This window comes from Cuculus canorus, chromosome 3 (assembly GCF_017976375.1).
Source record: "Cuculus canorus isolate bCucCan1 chromosome 3, bCucCan1.pri, whole genome shotgun sequence".
Classification (NCBI taxonomy): domain Eukaryota; kingdom Metazoa; phylum Chordata; class Aves; order Cuculiformes; family Cuculidae; genus Cuculus; species Cuculus canorus.
In genome coordinates, this window is record NC_071403.1 from 96,928,810 (window position 1) to 96,946,480 (window position 17,671).

At 41.6% G+C, this 17,671-nt stretch overlaps 1 protein-coding gene across 7 annotated transcripts in view; it reads right to left on the reverse strand.

Moving 5' to 3' along the window:
* The window catches only part of TRERF1 (transcriptional regulating factor 1), a 101,329-nt gene that overhangs the window by 70,618 nt on the left and 13,040 nt on the right, over nucleotides 1-17,671 (reverse strand). For all 7 annotated transcript variants that reach the window (XM_054061068.1, XM_054061066.1, XM_054061067.1 and 4 more), the window contains exon 2: nucleotides 630-685. The gene's annotated coding sequence lies outside the window, so the exon portion shown is untranslated. The remainder of the gene's footprint in view (nucleotides 1-629; nucleotides 686-17,671) is intronic.

The following is a 17,671-nucleotide window of genomic DNA, read 5'->3' on the forward strand; positions in this document are numbered from 1 at the left end:
ACCGAAAGAAAAAAAAAAAAAAAAAAGAGTATCTAAACACTGCCTTTTAAAAACTATTTTAAAAAACTAAAGAAAAAAAATGACAAAAAACAAAAATCAAACCTACAGCTTCCTTCAGCACATTATTGACAGCAAATACTCATTTCAAATTGAAACCTAGAGGTTTTCTACTCACATACACCCTGTCCTAGTAAAACCAGTACAAATTTGAAAATACTGCAACAGGAAAAAACAAGTTTTAAAGCATGTAAGTTAAAACAGCTCAAAGATCTTTTTACCTTTCAAAAGTACGTGACAGGTAGAAGAATATCTCAAAACTGAACAAAATCTCTCTCACCTCACCTGTTACTGTAGAAAAAACTCTAAAACAGTAGCATTAAGTATGACCTATCTTGCTAACCCCCACGCCTGGGAAGGGATACATTTTTGTCTTCTGGACTTCGTTCATCAGTTCACCAGAAGAAAGGACTGGGACAGAAGCTGTACAGAAGAGAGAACATCTCTGCTCAGTGGGTGAGGGGCAAATGTAACTTAAAAACTCTTAAACTAACGGTTGTCTTCAATGCAAACACGAAGCCAATCAGACTGTTTTCTGGAGGAACATGTTTATCTTTCTCTCCGTCTCTTACCTTATCAGACGCATCTCCTCGTCCTATTCAGAACCCAGCAAGCCATAAAATTCCATCTGTAATAAAAAGAAAAATCCATTAATACCTTCTGATAACCTTAAAACAAAAGGCCAGTAAGCAGCTCAAGAGAAAAGTTAAACTTCTGCTGCTGTTCCAGTATAATCTACACCCCAGGCAAGTCACCGTCCTGTCTGCAGCAGTCTGGGTAACCTGGACATAAAGGTATTAAAGTTGTTGTAACACGTTCTGCAAGAAATGCACTCTTCCTCCTTCGGCAAGGATAACAGAGGTGGCCAAAGTCTACAGGTTACCCTGCCGAGTCATAAATAAGTCTGCAGCATCCCCTCATTAAATTAAATGAGAATCAAATTACATAATGTGAATGGCTGTAAAATGAGACCAGTGGTAACGGCTAGAAATAATCACAGCAGTGTTGTACATAGCAGAGACAACTTTCCATCAGTGTATTAAACCTGGGTATGTATCATTTTTTATCTTCAGGCCAAGAAATAATCAACATGCAGCCTTCTTAAATATGGTAAAACATGCAAGAAAAGGATGGAATAAAGCTCTCAAGCACAAGTTTAAATGACACCTACCGTGAACAAGTACATTTAACTTCTTAGCACCTTAACAAACCAACACTTCAATGCAACAAAAGATGGTTTTATTATATAGGTAAACATGACGCAGTCCAGCATACCTGGGGTCAGAGGAAAGAGCACCATGCACCTAACCAACAGAACTGCTACCTTGGAATTGTTAATAAAATTTACAGTCACGACAGACTCAGGCTTGAACAAATACTTTTCCGTGGTACTACTAAGAAAAGGAAACACGACCTGCAATCCAGCCAGTCCATGAATCACTAGGGCAGATGAGAAATGTCCCGCCTTGAAACTTTGAAAAACTTAAGAGTCTGCCTAGAGTCAGAAAAGAGAATTAAGGATCTAAAAAACCAAACAAACCAACCCCTCCACACATCCTTTTAGCATTTTCAGCATCCTGTCCACAAGCTCTAGAAGTCTGTTACTCCACTGCCAGGCTGAAATAGGCCAGAGTTGTGCAAAATTGAAGTGGCACACTGTATGAGAACACTACTTAAAACAAACAAACAAACAAAAAACCATCATACAACAAACCCAGAAACCCAAAACCCCCCACACAACACCTCAAAAAGCAAACAACCCTTAATTTTTCAATCCAGTTATCTGAGGGACAGCAATGGAAGGACTTGAAGCAGTTTTCACATTTGCTAACTTTTCCTGTAGTGATGCTACAAAGGGTATTCCTGTGACTGAAATACAAGTCTTAGGTGCAAAAAAAAATTAGGTTTCAGAGACCTGACAACCCCAATTTGCATCCTTGCTTTGTTTTTCTTGAACGCTGAGTAGCCACAATGCCAGACCCCAGCAGGATCTACAGGTGCTCACTGACACAGAAAGGTGATATCCTCCACCACTTCGTGCTGCCTCTTCCCCACCAGCAAAGCAGGGACAGCAGCACACGAGTACCCAGCCACAACGGCTGCTTGGGAGCCACGGTCCAAACCGTCTGCTCTGGGATGCTTCTCTCTTCCCCTTTAAAGGGTACATGGATGTACACTTAAAATGATATAAACGAATCTTTCATACCTTTCATCCAGTGAATACTATTTTATCATCTACCGATCACAGAATGGCTTGATTTCGAAGGGACCTTTAAAAGCCATCTAATCCAATCCCCTGCAGTGAGCACAGGCATCTTTATCTACATAAGGTTGCTGAGATCCAACCTAACTTTGAATGCTTCCAAGAGATAGGACTTCCACCACCTTTCTGAGCAACCTGTTCCAGTGTTTCACCACTGCTAAAAAAAAAAAAACACAAAAATCTCTCTCATAGCTAGTGTGAATTCACCCTCCTTTAGTTTGAAACTAGTATTCCTTGTCCTGTCAAAACAGGCCCCAATGAAAAGTTTGTCCCCAACTTTCTCATAAGCCCCCTTTAAGTACTGAAAGGCTGCAATAAGGCCTTCCCAAAGCCTTCTCCTGGCTGAAGGAACTCTCAGCCTTTCTTCATAGGGGAGGTGTGCCATGCCTCTGATCGTTTTCGAGGTCATCTCCTGGACCTGTTCCAACAGATCCATGTCTTTGCTGGGCAGAGGGCTCAAGATCTGGACACAGTACTCCAGGTGGGGCCTCACAAGAGTGGAGTAGAGGGGCAGAACATCTGCCCCAATCTGCTGGCCACGCTTCTTTTGATGAAGTCCAGGGTATGATTGACTTTCTGGGCTGCAAAGGCCGATTCATGTCCAGCTTTTTATACACCAGATACCCCCAAGTTCTTCCTAGCAGGGCTGCTCTCAATCCCTTCATCTCCCAGCCTGTATTGATACTGGGAGTCGCCTCGACCCGGATGCACTCAGCTATCATTTATTTTTTGGCATTATCAGAATAATACAATATAATTTTACCAATATTGGGGTTTTATTGATTCGTTTTGGTGTTGTTTGTTTTGTTAGTTTGGGGTATATTTCTCTATGAGGAAAGCATCTTTTGTCCATGTGACAAAGATTTGAATATGAGAGAGCCACTAATCAAGAGCTCACTTTAATATCCCTAGCCTCCTATTCTCCTGCCAACCCAGTAAAATTCCTCAGAGCACAACCTCTTCCTGGCTATTTTCAGAGAGGCTGCAGCAATCATACAAGAACAATGGGGAAGTTTGTTTTACTCAAAGAGTAAATGTTTTGCAGCTTCCAATGTAAATATTTTAATTAATGGATTTTTTTTTTTTTAACTCTCTACTGCCCTACTGGTGCTCATGTTCCCACAGAGCTATCACAGCACAAGCAGCACTCATCTTCTGTAACGGAGAGAAAGAGAGAAATAGAACATGGAAAAAGACCTGTTAACTTCAGAAAAGGCATCTGCATAAGCAAACCAAAGCTCACTGAACACTTGCTGAGGTGTGGGGTACCTAAGGTGAAAAGAATTTTAAAAATGCTCATTTCCTGCATCAGGCTAAGGGTTTGTGTTAGTTCCCATCACGTTAGTGGTCCTATTTTAATAGCCAGCTTGTAGAAAACCACAACCTAATCTGTTTCCAAAACAACATTACACCCAACAACCAGGCTATATGGAAAAAGGAATTACTACCTCCTTGCCTCAGCCATCAATACAGTGGCTTCTAACCACACTATCACTCAGCATCTGTTCCACAGAAATGCTTAAACCTCCTCTTAATGATTCATAAACCAAGAGCTGCAGACTGTCAGTAGGACAGGACTCTGATTCACTCTCTCTGGGCAGGACTGTTATGGCACGACACAAAGTGGCTGGACAGAGATGCCAAGCCGGCCTGCACGTGCTCCTCTGGTGGTTCCTGGATCCAGCAGCACAACCCAGGGAGCAATGCCACTCTGAATAGTGCCTGTCCCTATAGAAACCATCTCTCTCCTCTGCCCCTAGATAAGAGGTCATTCAAGATGGTTTTTATTTTCTTTTTCAAACAAAGTGGAACACAGATGCTGCTATTCCTTCTTTTCCATTGCCTGACTTGAAAATGAATGTAGATCTATCTGAGCTGGGAAGCTCAAACCTATAGTATGTTTCTGAGAAATTGCACAGTACTGCACCAACCAGTTCAGCCTGAATCAGTCCCATGTGGCAGCATTCCCCTTCCCCTGCTTTTATCTGGATGAGAAGTTTTGTTCCTCTTGTACTGAACCTCACCACATCCAATGACGGTTAACAACATCTTTCCAGAAGTTCAACAAGCAGCTCCACAGGAATTCCCTGTGACTGTCAGCAATACACATGCTGCCCTAGGTAAAATCTTCACCACATCTTTCCAAAAAATACTGCATTGGTACCCTTCTACCATCTCATGCAAGTTGCTGGTTATGGGCTTATAGGACTTACTAGATCCTACGATTCTCACAATCACCATCCACATCAGCAGGTCCACTTCCTCCAGGCCACCACAGTGGTGGCACTCTGTTTGCTGCATCCCGCTGGTCAGCATCAAGCACCAGCAAATGTGGAAGATGGAAAGAGTCCAGCGGGTCTCTTTCCCGCAGAGGCTATGAACTGAAGGAACAAGACCTCCTGATTGCAGTTCACAGAGGAAAAAGAATCTTCCATAGTTATAAATTGGTAAATGCTGACTATCAACTACTCCCCATCCCGATGGGGTGGTGGGGATAAAGTATGCCTGGTTGTTAATTTCAAGAGATCCTCTGATTTGGTAGCAGCAGACAATATCGGGAACAACAAGGCAATTGCTGTTTCCACACAGGCAGTCCAAGTCACTTCCTCATAGTCTGCACCCACCTCAGTACCTGTCTCCAGTGAAGGGTAAACAGAGATCAAAGGGCAATGCCAGCTGAGAGGTCCCCTTGCAACAAGGCTATTCTGAAACATGTTTGCAAGACCTTTCCTGTCCCTGCCAATGCCATAAAGTGAAACTAAAAATCCTGATCCTGCATTTGAGTATTACCAACCACTGCTGTGATTGTACATGCCTGTATTATACCAGCATTAGCGTCCACATGGGCAAAAACTTCTTTCTTAAAAAAAAATAAACCCAAACATTTGTTTTGCCATATTCCCCATCACATTTCCTGGCCATATACACAACATTAAAACACAGAGTACGAATCAAAGAAGTCACTATCTCTGCTCAAAATAAAGCTCTTACAAAACGAATTCATATCATTTGTCATGAATGACTCCAGTGAGGAGGCAGACTTTGTATCATGACCTTAACACACACAGACTCTGGACAGTGATCTCTTAGCAAGTAAGTGACCTAAGGCTTATGCTACTCTTCCCATCTTTCTCTTTGACTTCTTCCAGGGAGCCACTGCACTTCAATTTTTCGTGTGCCTATTTAACCAGCAATGTGAAACATACACAAGCTTACTGGAGTCTCTGTGGTCTTGCCATCAGGGCAATGAGTAGAAATGGTCCCCAAAGGAGTGGCATGTTCGTATGTTTCCCATGCCCACAGGATGGAAAAGAGAGTCAGGAGAGAACAGATGAATGTTAATCTCTCATCCTTGCCTCCAGCAGCAGTCTGTACTCTCCCACGCAGAGAAAAGGGAGGCTGTACATTCTGTAGAGGCCAAACTGTCTGGAAAAAATGTAGAGAAAACACTAATAGCAAATGCTCTTCTCTATCGATTCTCTTAGCATAAGGAAAGTAAAAGTCAGGCACCCGGTTGCTGGTGGAAGATAAGACCATAGGGTCTTTAAGGGGCTGCTTTTATCCAAATCATAGAGCTAGACTACTCTGGATTGTATCAGTTCAATGTATTCACCATCTAAAATATTCTGCTCATGCACCACTTGCACTGTATGACTTCTTATGGGGATTACTTTTATTTGCAATTACATTTTGTCTGATCATAGGAACACAGAAAAAGGACCCAAGATCACACTCCATTCTGGATGCTAATTCACAAATGTAGGACTCCTTCGTAGCCTACGTGACTCCAAACACCTATTTCCTATCCATGAGTAGGTAGCCAATAAGCACATGAAATACTGAGCTTGGTGCAGTCACCACCACTCACTTCAACTGATATGTGTCTCAAGGATGTCTGTCAGCAAGCAGTACTGTACGTGTGCCAAACGAGAGCATGGGGGAGAAGTTCTAAGGAGGAAACATAAGCTAGTCTTAGATTAGCACAGCTCACTCAAGTGTAGTGCTGTGCTCAGATTTGGTTTTGATTTGCAAACCTTGCTGTCATTGGCTAGAAGCATGTTTGAAGTTTTGTTAAAAAATGCAAAAAATAAAAGCCAGAAAGCTAAAATAATTACACAAATAAAGTAGCCCTGGCAGCAGTCAGTAGCTTTAAAACGTTTATAAGGTGCACCTTTCTCAGCCCCTCTTTTACAGCATCCTGTTTCTCGCTTTCTTGTCTCCTCCTCTAGCTGAAGGCAGTCGATCAGATGGGCACCTCACAGGTCTTCTGCAAAAAGATTCACTAAAGGGAGCGACAAGTGCATCTCCATGCTGTGGGGGCCTAAGGCAATATCAGCCACCTCCAATCCCACAGTATCTTCTCAATACCCCCAAATCCTTGCTGCATGAGAAGCACTTTGTTGAGATGCCTTACAAATAAGTGTCCAAGTCCAACTCCAACCTGGCTCCAAGGAAATCTTAAATGGCACCTCTGCTGGCTAGCAACAGACTTCTAGCTCTCACCATTAATTCCAAAATTAACAGACCACGAGTCATCATATTGCCTGAAGACAGCAGACTCTACCCCCAAACACATGCACGAGCAATTGCAGCAATGGTTTTGATTATGCCAATACCTGCCCAGTAGAAACCACTGCAAAAGAGTCCACTCGCTTACCCTAACTCATGATAAATCACAGTAGCAGAAAAGTACTGCAACTAGTAAGTTGATCAAGTGCAAGGTGAAAGTTTTTCTCTCGGGAGAACTTAAATGAAGCGGGGTACCCCACTATTTAACATTAGTATTTATTAATATTTGGGCTTCAGCTCTAGATAAATAGACAAGAATCTCTGCCTGTGCACATATTTAAGACTGTTTACACAAAGTCCAAAAGGATGTCCTCTTTTTATAAATAATTTGATCTGATGACTACATCAGAAAAAAGTGCAACTTGAGGCTACATAGAGAGGCAAAACACTTGGCTACTAATAACTAAACGGGGGGGAGGCAAAGACTAAACATCACAGGCCCTAAAACTCAGAAAATGGTTTATAGTTGAAAACAAGCACATAATTGGTGCTCATCAGATGTGCACTATAACTGCAACTCCTCTTAAGCTTTTAAAGCTGTGCTTACCATCAGGTCATTTTAAGTATTCAATAGAAGATTCTCCTAAATGTAAACCCTCTATCTGTTCCTTATACCTGACTACATAAGCCATCCGGCAATGCCATAATCCTTCGATGTGGTACGCGCAACACACCAGAAAGAGCACTTGTAGAGTAACAGGGTCAGGTGGCACAGACTGTATAGGAACAAGCTGAGACCTCTCTCCAGGGAACAAGGAGAAAAGAGTCCCAAAAAAATTAACAGCTGAACTCACACCCTGTGTTTCATTTTCCTTTGTCACATGCTCCTGTTATGTGCGCATATATGGTTGTAGTTACAAATGTATGCAATATGCTTAAAATCAATCACTTTGCATGCCAGGGCAGTGGAGGAAACAGAAACTCTGTGCACAAGAAATGCGTTACCCTATAAAGAAATGCTATTTCCAGCTGAAATTTGCTCTTCACTTTAGTCAAACGTACAAACTTAGTCTGTTTCCAGTTCTGTTTTCCAACTGAAAACCTGTGAACAGCAATATAAGAATACCATAATAAGTCTCAAGAGACAATCAAAGAGCTACTCGCTACCCAAACTTCAGTAGATGTCATAAACTGAGAAAATGAGGAGTTTTTGGTGATGTTCTCCATTGTCTACTTCAAGCCATAATGCCAGGTGGTATTCCAAACACACTGCACAACGGCACACTTTGAGTTTAAAAGGAGAGGCAACAAGAGGTCTGGATGCAGGAGGAAGGATTACTTTCCTCTTTTTAAAGACACGTAATTTTGGTGTAACGAACTTTTGTGTTGGTACAGCTAACTTTTGTGTTGGTACTGATGCTATATATACAATATCTGATATACATTATCAGTAAGGAGTATCTGACAATCAAACAGATCTCTGCACTTTTAAGACGTCGTATATTTCTGACACAGAGGAGCAATGAAGACTGCAAGCATTTAACTTGAAATCACTGACCACATGTGGTAAGAAAGGTCTGCCAGATGTGATCCTTAAATTATGACTTCATCCTTCCCAGTTCCCTTCAAAAAGGATCAGCTGAGCCATTTTGCCCAAAGCAGCTCCTACAGAGCTCAGCCCAACCAAAGAGGAGACCAGAGTGCCAAAAATAACAACATAAAAAAGCTTCCCCCACAAATAATGAGGTATCCCTTATAATTCAGCCCTATAAAACCAGATTTGCGAAGTTCTAAATTGAGTTGCAGCAATATTTTATTACAGCATAAATCTTCCTTACACCCCAGTAAAGATGCCTAATAATTTAATATGCTTTTTTTTTTTTTTTTAATCTGGAACTTGTCAAAAATTGCCTGAAATAGGCCTCTCTTTAACAGTCCATTTTCCATATAGGTATGAATTCCAAAATGTAACTGGTTCACATTCTTTCAATGGAAAAACATTTGCAAATGTTTACACATAGACTAAGAAATGTTGTAATTATCCCCCTTGGGTTTCTTAGGTAGGTCAGTGCATATCCTACAAAGGCATCTGTATTATCCCATGATATTCATTAAGCATCATTTTTCTGAAAGCAGCAGAACACCTTGAGAAGAATTACACCAACACGTACAAATTTCAGAAGAAAAACGTGGTATTCCAGAGCCAGAACCTTTAGAACCCTTTTTGGAACTTATTAATAGTTTTACAGCCCTTTTTCTCCTGAAATGGGTTACTACACAAAATGCTGAACTGCAACTGTCTTATATGTTACTATTTCATCTGATAACATGAACAGACTTGACATAAACAAAATAAGAGAGGATATTTAAAAGTTGTGGAGGGGGGAGGAGAGGAGAAGAAAGAAGAGATACTTCCGGTACTTGTTATTATGGAAATTTGTCATTCCTACTACCTCCCAGACAATCAGGTCTATAATAAAACAAACACCATTTTAAAGCAGTTACCATGTCTGTGTAAACTACCACTGTAAAAAGTTAGGAATACAACCACATCAAGCACTAGGGAATACATACATTTTTCTTTATGAAACAGATATGATGAAAACAGCTACATAAATTTAAGATTGCTCAAAGGGTGAAAAAGAGAGCGATGTCACGACTCTCCTGCTGCTTCTGAGACATAAGCACAGTTTACATCCTCCCTTCCTGCTGTCTCGCTTTACTTTTCTTAGCCCAAGAAACACAGGACTGGCACTGCAGCACTCAGGTGCCGGTATCATTGGAGGAAGCTGAGACAAGTTTGTTTTACATCACACCAAGCCTCTTTTATGGGCAATTCGATAAAACCTGCACTGCCAGGAGTTAAAATAAAATGTGTACAGCCCTCTTATTTGCTGTCTCTACCAGCATGCATGATATTTTTCTCTTTACCATGTTCAGCCAAGGGTCACCAGCAGCGTATGGAGAAGCTAATTCACGGTCCTGATCCTGCAAACCCCCACTAGAAGGCCCCAGAAAGCATCTAAATCGACTGTGCAGCAATTAAGACACATTTGACTAGTTTGCTTATCACGATTGCACTCCCTGGAGTGGTGTCTTGATACAGGCTTAAGTCAAGATAGCAAGTGTCACAACCATTTCACAGCTTGCTGTCAGATCTTTGAGACACTTTGAAAGAAGAAGAAAAGAAAAAAAAAGTGGGGTGGTCGTTTCTTTTTTTTTTTTTAAACTTTGAGTATTTCACACTGGGGCAAGGCTTTAACAAAAACATTATTTTAAGTAACTGACTGACTCATTTCCCTCCCCCCCCCAAGATTAAATGATATCAATTAATTCCTCAAGAGCCATGCAATCTAAAAGCAGCTCCCTGAAAAAAAGCTCAGTTGGTACCATTCAAGGAAGTTCCTAACCCTATTTTTTGAGTAACATATGGCCAACCCTGTTGCTTCCGTCTTGGTGCCTACGCTGAAACCTTGGGAACTTCAATTCATTTACTTCATTTACCAAACCACCAAGTTTTCCGTGCTCCAGACTCCACTCAGGGATGCTCAGGCTGGGGTGGCTGCAGGAGAATGGAGGCTGTCTTGCAGGGTTTGGGCAGGCTTCTGAGAGGCTGGGGGAGGGTGCCTGTATTTCGCTCTTCTGGAGTCAAACACTGGGACTAAGACTGGTAACAGGAAGCTCCTTGGCTAACTATTTCTCTCAGCATTCCTAGGAAACAATCTGCCTGAAACAGATTTTTTTATTATTATTATTAAAAAAACAAATCAAGAACCTACTTATCTAAGATGAATGCCCAGCCAGTTTCCCCACATTTTTTAAGAACTGGGTTCACTTTTCCAGCCAAGGAGGAAGTGAGGCCAGACTCTAAGAGCCGTTGGGCTGATGCTGATCTGCAGAAACTCCATAAAGCTCAGTAAAATTATTCTGTACTTATTTATAGCTCTGATAATAAATGTAAAATCTGGTAAAAATGGTTTTCAGCTATTGGAACTACATTAGCCTTAAAAATCTACTTCTAGACAATTTCTGACTTTTGAATTGCTCAGATAAAGGAGGAATCTGTTTTCATTCCCATCTTTCTAAATTCACTTCCCCAGTCATCTCAGTTAATTCAGTACAACTTCTACAATTAAAGCTTACTTTTGTTGTTCTACTCTGTGCTTTTTATTTTTAAAAAATCTTCAGCTTTATACATGAAACACAGACTAGAATTTGGTTTTAAATGTCTAGCATGCACAGTCACATAAGGAGTGCTGTCCACAAAATACTACCAAAAAAATATTTGTATAAACAGTAGAGGAAAGATATGGTAATGTTTGTCACACAGGTGGATCATCTCACCAGTCAGACTTGGAGCTTTTACAGCATTAAAATTATCAGCATAAACTTTTTAACAGCCTTGGTTAGACTTCATGGCTGGTACAGTATGCATCTACTACTTGCAACACGCTTAGTCCTGATTTTGAAATCAAGGTACACCAATTAAGTCATTAAAATCCTTGACATTCACTACTACCCTCCCTGTCTTCAAATCAAAAAAACACCTTAACCCACCTCCAACATCTCTCCTGGAGGTTTAACAAGGCCAAATGCTGGGTCCTGCATGTGGGGCACAACGACTGTGGGCAGTACTACAGACTAGGGGAAGAGTGGCTCAAAAGCTGCCTAGAGGAGAAGGACCTGAGGGTGTTGGTTCACAGACAACTGAACATGAGCCAGCAGTGTGCCCACGTGGCCAAGAAGGCCAATGGCATCTTGGCTTGTATCAGAAACAGCTTGACCAGCAGGTCCAGGGAGGTTATTCTCCCTCTGTACTCAGCACTGGTGAGACCACACCTTGAGTACTGTGTTTAGTTCTGGGCCCCTCACCACAAGAAGGACGTTGAGACTCTGGATTGTGTCCAGAGAAGAGCAACGAAGCTGGTGAGGGGGCTGGAGAACAAGTCTTATGAGGAGCGGTTGAGGGAACTGGTGTTGTTTAGCCTGGAGAAGAGGAGGCTGAGGGGAGACCTTATTGCTCTCTACAACTACCTGAAAGGAGGTTGTGGAGAGGAGGGAGCTGGCCTCTTCTCCTAAGTGACAAGGGAGAACGGCCTCAAGCTGCACCAGGGGAGGTTCAGACTGGACATTGCGAAAACATTTTTCACAGAAAGGGTCATGGGGCACTGGCAGAGGCTGCCCAGGGAGCTGGGCGAGTCCCCATACCTGGAGGTATTTAAAAGACAGGTAGACAAGATACTCAAGGACATGGTTTAGTGGCAGATAGGAATGACTTGGATGCGATGATCTAAGAGGTCTTTTCCAATCTAGTGATTCTATGATTCCCAGAAGTATGCTTTCTAGGTTTTGATATACAGAAGCAGCTGGAACTTGCTCAGCTGATCTGTGCAACTTTGATGACTCTACTTTCAAAATAAAAGCCAGGAAATTAGTCATGGTAGAGTAGCATCTCTAGGGGACAGTTGGGTGGCCACCAGCAAAATGTGTGTGGAAGGATGTGTGTGAGAGAGGGTAAGATTACTATCTACCACTTCCTCCCTTCTGCCAAAAAAAAGTTAGAAGAGGCAAGACAGTCCTTCCTCACTCACTGCAGGCTCGACCCTAGCCACAAGAGAAGGCCAATGCTGCTGTTCACGCACAACACAGAGAAGGGGCAAGACCAACAGGTTTGGTGGGGAAACTCCACAGAGCCAGAACCACAACTTCACCAGTTTGGTCAAATGGCGATTTCTTGAAGTGTCTTGGAGAGTAGCTGTTAAAAAGACCACAAACCTGCAAGTAATCAGACCTCCAGAAGGACAGTACTTCCAAGTCACCAGCAGGTGCACGGTAGCTGTTTAGTTCAGGAAGGCCATCAAAACATGCACCCACAAAAAAAACCAGAACGGCTTAAAACACACAATCTCCTCCCTACGGCAAACCCACAAAAAGGCTCCTTCCCTGCCCCCATGAGGAAAGAAGGACATAACTACGCCCTAAAATCACTGTAATAGGGGAAACTCACTAGGTGGAACAAGCAATTTCTTCAGGAGCTGGTCCATGAACCAACCCCAGCACAAAGACTAGACAGTGAAATGTTAGCGTCTGACTAGACTCACCCTACATACAGCCAGCAAAAGGCAATGTTCTTTCCCAAGAAATTTTAGAAGCTAAAGCAATCAGCAACTACCTGCTTGGCAAATCTGAGAAGCTTTATTTGGGGGATGACGCAAAGCTAAGTCAGAGCTATACCACTCTAATCCAACAGATTTTATCCACTGTACAAAGTATATGCCAGGTGTTCACAGTACCAACTTGGCACACCTTCCAAGTTGCTGTCCTAAGGGAAACACCAAAACTGGCCAATGCTCAACACCACTACCTGCAGAGGGTCGACGTTGCAGTCAAGCATCAAGTTTTCCTCCAGAGCATGTTTTGCTTGTCCTAGCACCATGTCAGACCCATCCAGCTTTCCAACATGACTATACCTTGCAGATGGTGTTTTTTCACATCCTGGAGGCTGCAGAACCTCCCTGCAGCCAACACGCCCTGCATTCTTCACCATGTGTCCCACCAGCGAGAGCAAAGAGGCTACCAATGCCAGCACAGAAAGAAAAGGACAAGCAATATCAAAGCAGGACCTAACCCTACCTACTAAAAGATGAAGAGCTGAACAAAGGAGCAGCTCTTACCAAGGAAAAGACCCACTCCTAACACACCCCCAGAGCAGCAGCACATCATAGGATGCCATATGCAGGCCTCAGCAGTCCTGCCCTAATAGAAATGTCTTATACAAACACTACTTTTCCCCACACTTCCACATCACTTGCATTAGATGACAAAAGAACAAATAGACTCCCTGGCAAACCAAGGGAAAACCGTGTAGGAAGGCTTCCCGCTAGGCTAAGAAGATGCCCACCTCTGGGAGCAGGAAAAAAAAATGGAGCAGAATGAATCACAGAGCACCAAAAGCTCAGCACGCAGCTGCTCTAGGAGTAACTTCCACAGTCATAGTCAGGGAGTAACTTTCTTAACACTCTGAGGGCTGAGATATCACTAGAGAAGGAGGCCCTCATTTTCCTTCATGGGCATCACAGATCTTACATTACCTTAGTTAACCTCCACACCACTGATCTAGCAAATACCTTCCAAAGATCTCAGCCTAACATTTTAACCTGTGTTACTTTTTCTTTTTTCATTTTCCCCTTCCCATAACTCCCACCCATTTCCCAGCTTCCCTCCTTACCTCATGACATTGCACAGGTCTAGGTACAACAGCATTGCAAAGCACTGAAAAGTGAGAAAGCCAATTTACTCCTTCCCAAGCCACAGTGAGCCAAGGAGGAAGAGGAATAGAAGAAGGAAGAAGTAGGGGCTGCAGGCAGAAGAGCCAAGCAGAGAAACTGACCTCAGCTGGCAGCAATTATAATTTTGCCAAACCCAATGAAGCCACCTGCAACCCCAGGTTCTTGGCAGGCTGGTGACTCCAGACTGTACGGGCTTCAGAGGAAACTCCATTTTCCTGATTGATGCTCTTCTCATTTACCCTCGTTAACATCCCTTGCTTATTTTTCCAAAACCAGGTAAACTAAATGTCATTTCTCTTCAGAGCTATATTCCATAACTAAGGTCTTTCTCTTTCACAGTAAGAAGCATATTGCGGAAGAGATTTTAGTTGCCTTTGCTTAGAAAAATGTGTATTTTTTCCAAGCTTTAATGGTCTCCCTTTAGTATCTCCACTTTCCAAACAGTAGTATGAATTTTCCACAGATTTTTAACCACACCAGAATTACGCAGGCTAGGTCCCTTTCTCTGAAACTTCAAATGTTAACTAACACTGAAAGCACCATGCTAATAACTTTGCTTTTTTAAGCCTTCTAGGGTCATTACCTTACTCCAACTTCATATAGACAGGAAAGGGAAAACTGTACACAAACAGCAAGTAAGGTGGAACTGGGCTGTGAATTAGTAAGAAAAAGAAAAACTGATGGATGGATGGATGGATGAACAATGTGGGGATGATGGACTGAATTATTCAGTTGCATGCAGGTATATATGTGTGTAACAGGGCACCATACGCAGACGTTTGAGTTGGAGTTTCACTTTTACCTTCCATCACTTTCATTTATATGGCCTGCTCCCATAGCTTCTATGGAAAGCCATGATCTCAGACAGTCTGTGCTGTCTTCTGGAGATGGAAAAGCGTGCTTTTGGGTCAGTTCCACGCAATTTCCTCATCCTTTAAGTTACACAGGTTTCCATCGGAGATTGTAAAGCAAACCTCAAAACACACAGACCCTTTCTTGCCCAAATAAGAGTTCACCATTTTTTTTGGACATTTTTTTAAGTAAATAAAGGGTATTTCCATTTGAAACAACTCTCCTTGTCCCAGTATGAAAGATGATACAACACAAAACCATATAATGCCATTTGTATTTAAAACTCAAGATCAATCTTCTTCAGCTATTAAAACAGGTCAGAAAGATACTGGTGGGAAGCAGAGTCTACACTTCATATATACTGCTGCTTATATTTGAGAGGTTTAATGCAGATACCATCCCATAAACTCTTCAGCTTCACATTTATGAGCAGAGGGACGCATTTATTTCTTTGGATAGGATGGACAGAGTAGATGACCATCGCACATCACTGGTGAAAAGTGCTATGTCATAAAATAACTCACAACCATCTGAATTTGTAAGTTCCTCTAATGAAGCACCATGAACCAAGCCAGGCAATCCTGACAAAAAACATCAGAAGCCTATAGACTTCTCAGAAATAATTAATTTGCTCAGAGCTGCATCTGCGCAAAGACTTATATACACTCATGCTTCTGAAGCAAAATAAATTCCAATTTCTTACATCCATGTATTTTCACTTGAGCATAAACCTGTAAGATTATTAACTATAATAAAGCTCTGAAATGGATGCTAAAGTGGTGTTTGAGGGCAGCATCAGACATTCCAAAAAACATATTTGAGCCAAATTCTAGCACACTTTATAAAGGCAAGTTTCAACTAGAAAGCTCTACTGTGATTTGTGGCACTTTAAAAGCACTCTTGTAACAATTTTAATAGTTTAAAATATTGGAGCTTAGTCCCAAAGAGATGTAGCTAGTGCTAAACTGCCATTTTAATGGAATTTTTGCACCCTCTCTCCATGCTCTACTTTATAAATAAACCTCTAGACTTCTTATTGATTTTTTTTAACATGATAGATTGAAACTCTCTGGCAGGGAGGGCCAAAGAACAGTACATGAAAAATTACAGGTTCACAATTTGTGAAAGGGACAACAATAACAAAGCCCTCAAGGGAAAACAATTGCAATAGAATGCATATATGCCTGTGTTCATTGCTTTTCAGATCTGCATTCTCTCTCTGTGTGTGTATATATATCTTAAGACCTCTTTATTAAATTTACTGTCAGAAACAATTTAAAGAGTATCATATACAGTTATATCATGTGCTGCACATCTTTTTCAGTTACAAAGCTTGAGTACTGCTTGCTCTGAAGTGGTATGGGACATACCATCAAAGTTATCTCAAAAAGTTTTGCAGTAGTTCAAGGTCTAGGTTCTGGAGGTGAAGAAGTAAAATGGTTCAAGTAAATTTTTATGGTAAATATAGCTTCAGCTAACACAAGTTAATAGTTAGCTGGTCCTACAGGGTCCTGCACAAGACAGCTTGTCAGGATAACATCCTGCTGACCCACATTCTGAAATCAGCTCTGCCCATGTGAACATAACCAAGTGTATTTGTGGCCAAGCCGCTAGACCACCACTCCTCCTGCAACCCGACTCAGAAACATACTACAGTAGCAGAGCAAAAAACTTACTATCCATGTGCATGGATGCAAGCATAATGGGTTCATAACTCACCCCCACAAAAAAGACACTGTTATTTTTCTGACACAGAGAGGGACCTACTTGGGTTGCATGATACAATTTTCAGTTACTCACATTTTGCAAAGGATAAGAAGAATGACTGATAGCACAGCTTACTTTCTTACACAGGACGAATGTGAAGGACAACCAAAACACAATGGAATGCCGTCAGCAAAACTTAAACTTAATAGTACAATCACAGATATTTAGTAGTATTTTGTCTTTATCCTGTTTGGCTTGTTCCTCCTTATGGTGACATATTGTTTTTTACATCTGGATCTTTCACTACATATATGTCACTAGATTAAAACAATTCCTTGAACACATGACTGTGCAATTTTGTTGTAATTCTTTACAGGATCTTGCAAAGTCCCGTGTGCTTAATTTTGGAAACAAGGACAATAAAAAAATTAAAAAACCCAACAGTAACATCTGCTATTTCCATATGTGCTCTGTATTTTACTATTTCTTTACCAGAAATGAAAAAAACCCCAATAACCTCCCAACACAAAGAATGCTAGTGGCATCATGTCTTCCCTGACACTTTGAAATGTAAGATACTTTTTAATTGTCTGTCTCCGAGTAATCTGTTGCACCCAGCTCTAAGTTCCCCAACTGATATGCAGAAAGAATGGCAATTCTGAGAGATATTTGTGCAAATGTGAAGAAAAGCGACAACAGTATCAGGGACACTGGGGGATTCTGGCCACACAATGCCCTAAAATGGTTTTCCGTGGACATAATTGCATCATTTAAAGTCCAGAGTAACTACAAGCATCCCCACATCATCCTCTTGGTGGTTGTTCTTCAGATGATGGGAGGAGATGCAAGATCAACAATTACTATAACAGTAGTAACCAATGGGGACCTAATACACATGCATCCAATGCACACGCAACCAGTAGTAAAATCAAAACATCTTAGGATGCTCGAAAAGCATATAAGGAAAGCTGGGGTCAAAGAGTGGGAGAAACCA